Source organism: Sinocyclocheilus anshuiensis, unplaced genomic scaffold (assembly GCF_001515605.1).
Source record: "Sinocyclocheilus anshuiensis isolate Anshui unplaced genomic scaffold, SAMN03320099.WGS_v1.1 scaffold2547, whole genome shotgun sequence".
In the NCBI taxonomy this organism is placed as follows: domain Eukaryota; kingdom Metazoa; phylum Chordata; class Actinopteri; order Cypriniformes; family Cyprinidae; genus Sinocyclocheilus; species Sinocyclocheilus anshuiensis.
In genome coordinates, this window is record NW_015558692.1 from 3,413 (window position 1) to 6,509 (window position 3,097).

At 36.9% G+C, this 3,097-nt stretch overlaps 1 long non-coding RNA gene across 1 annotated transcript; it reads left to right on the forward strand.

Annotated features, from left to right (window-relative positions):
- Positions 1–353: 353 nt before the first annotated feature.
- LOC107681347 (uncharacterized) lies at positions 354–2,668 on the forward strand. The gene is made up of 4 exons (XR_001633243.1): positions 354–614; positions 841–845; positions 2,377–2,379; positions 2,659–2,668. It is a non-coding gene; the product is annotated as an uncharacterized LOC107681347 (long non-coding RNA).
- The last annotated feature ends 429 nt before the right edge of the window (positions 2,669–3,097 follow it).

Below are 3,097 nucleotides of genomic sequence, written 5' to 3' on the forward strand. Positions count from 1 at the left end.
GTGTGTGTGTGTGTGTGTGTATGTGTATGTTAGACTAGTTTAAGTGTTTATGTAGTTAATAAAGTCTTACTTGTATCACACTTGACGTTGTTCATTGTTTGCTCATAACTGGAGTCACTTAATCATGCAGATTTATGCTACAAGCTCTTTGTAGAATTGTACAGTAAGAAAGTTATTTCCCTTAACCAGGAAATTAACGTTCTTAGAATTGACAGACAGTTGACCCTGAGAGGTCAAGTAAATACTTACAGCGGATCTAAATATTTATAATTAATTATAACTAGTTATGAATAATTATGCATATTCCCCCTTTGAGCTGATTCGCTACAGAATGGTGGAGAATGCAGGCATGATAAAACAAAGGTTATGAGCTTAAAACACTGTCAACCTAAAAGTGTGTGCTTGATAGTCCAGGTTAGAATAGGGTGTGACTTGAGATACGCATTTGTGTCCATATTTGCTGGATTGTTTAAATGCAGATAAAGTAGGGGCTTGAATTGGTACCTCTGTTATGATTGAAAGAGTCTTTATGTATTTCATGCTTAATGGTATCAGTGTAAGGTTAATCTGATTTTAGCGAAGAAACCCTAATTTCAGTATTAAAGCATAAGTCTGTTCTCTACTGGTAAGGAATTATTGGCCTGAAACACAAAAGAAAGTTCTTAAAGCAACAATACCACTGAACCCACAGTGCTTTATAACCTTTTTTTAATTATTAGCAGTTCTTCTCAGTAACTTGCATAAATCTGTTTTTTGCAACCACTGGCAGCGTTTTAAAAAAGACTCTTAAAGAGCTGATGCTGTAGCGAGCATTTTCTTGATTTGTTTTCTGACAGGGAGGTCTTGTTCTGCTCCCATTGTGAAAACCACACTTCTGTTCATTCTGGGTTTGCAACCACTTTTGGCAGTACAAATGCTGAGCCATTGCCAGCTGTGATGAGAGTCAGTTCTCGTATATTTGATTTAAGTGGTGTTCAAGAACTGTAATATTTTACCCCATGATCTTTTTTCTCAGTTCTTACGCTGTGGTTTCCCCACTGCTTTTTGAAGTTGCTATTTTGTTTAAAACACATAAATGATCCAAGAACAATTTAAGTGTTTTCTCCTAAATGCATGGCTGCATGTTGTACTTGTTTCTTCAGTTTTAAAAATGGCACATGAAAATGGTGCTGTTGCATTAGGTTCTGTGCATAATTTGCTTTAAACCATCTCATACCATTACCAAGACATGTTTTAGATCTCAGAAATAAAACCATTTTCTCTCCATAATGTTTGTGGTTGATAGTATGTTTCTGGAGTGGCGCATTGCCACAGAGAGAGGTATGTCCTAAGATGATAGCCTTGACTGAACTTCCCCACAATTTGTTGATATGCAAATTTGTTATTTCATGGCATTGCTGATTTCTTGATTTTGATTGGCTGACAGACATTTTAAGGTGTTTATTAATTTTCTGTTGCTGCATGTGTGTAGTAGTTCCAGGTTTGACCACATTTTAGGGAAACCAATATATACAGAATCATTTACTCCAGACCATTGAATTATGAAAAAATTGTGAAAAATCAAAATGTTAAAACAAAAATGTAATAAAATAAAAGAATTCACTAAATTACCAGTATGGTGATTTTTTTTTTTTTAGAAATCTGGTATAAAACCCTTCCCACTCTTCAAGAACTGCATTCATCCAGAGTGAGTAAAAGAGCTGGCAAAATCATTCTGGACCCCTCATACCCAGCCCACTTCCTCTTTGAACTGTTGCTGGCTGGTCGGTGCTACAGAACACTGAGCACCAGAATGACCAGGCCAAAGAACAGTTTCTTTCGTCAGGCAATCCATATCATGAACAGCTAACATGACAATAAACGTGTAATACACAACACTCTTTTATACATTTATTTAACACCCATACCTCTTTTTACATTCCCTTGCATTTGTACATAATACACCTGGACACACAAATACCATCTACTGTCTACTTTGTATATTGTGTGTGTGTGTGTATATATATATATATATACAGTGCCTATGAAAAGTATTCATACCTCTTAATTTTTTCACTTTTTATTATGTTACAACCTTATGCTAAACTGCTTTAAATAACTTTTTTTCCACATCAGTCTACACTCCATACACCAAGACAAAGCAAAAAACTAATTTGTGACAACTGTACTTAGTTGAAGCCCCTTTACAGTCTCAAGTCTTTTTGGTATGATGCGACAAGCTTTGCACATCTGCATTTGGCAATTATCTGCCATTATTCTCCTCCCCTCTTCACCTCTAAAGCTCTGTCAGCTTGGATGGGGGCTGGCAGACATTTTCAGGTTTCTCCAGAAATATTTCATTGGGTTCAAGCTCAGGCTGTGGCTCGAACACTCAAGGACGTTCACAGAGTTGTTTATAAGCCACTCTTGCTGTGTGCTTAGGGTCATTGTCCTGTTGGAGGGTTCTTTAGGTGCTTTGTTGCAAATTCCAAGTGTGTTTTCATGTGTCTTCACTAGGGCTGAACGATTAATTGCATTTGCGATAATATCGCAATATGAAAAAACGCGATTTTTCAATCGCAGAGGCTGTGATTACACTCGGTCATGTGACACACGAGAGTAAAGAGGTGTGTTCGACTTGAAGATCGATCAGTGTATGACATCAAAGTACGGTGAGAGAAAGCATAAGCAACAGGGTCTGGCTGCAGACTTGCACTTGCACTGTCAGACACTTGCGCTTCCGCAATTGACGTCACTTGCAGTCTTTATTTTTATTTTTGTTCTATTTATTGGTTGTTTTTTTGTTTGAATCTCTCATCATTTTACAACAGTAGCCAGGTGGTGAAGACAAGAAAAAAGAAACTAAATTACAATGTCACTTGCACTCTCCGCTACCTGCGACATCACTTGCAATCGACACAAATCGGTATGGGAGGAAAATACTATACACATATTCATTATATTAATAGACTGTATATTGAATTGTATATTTTAATAGCATCTTAATACATTAAGCCATATTATGTGTTTGTTTTTCTATGGGAGGAAAATGCTTGACGAGAGACTTTGTGCATTGCGTTCATATTCTGCTGTTCTGTGGCCACGGATTTGCGGGTCT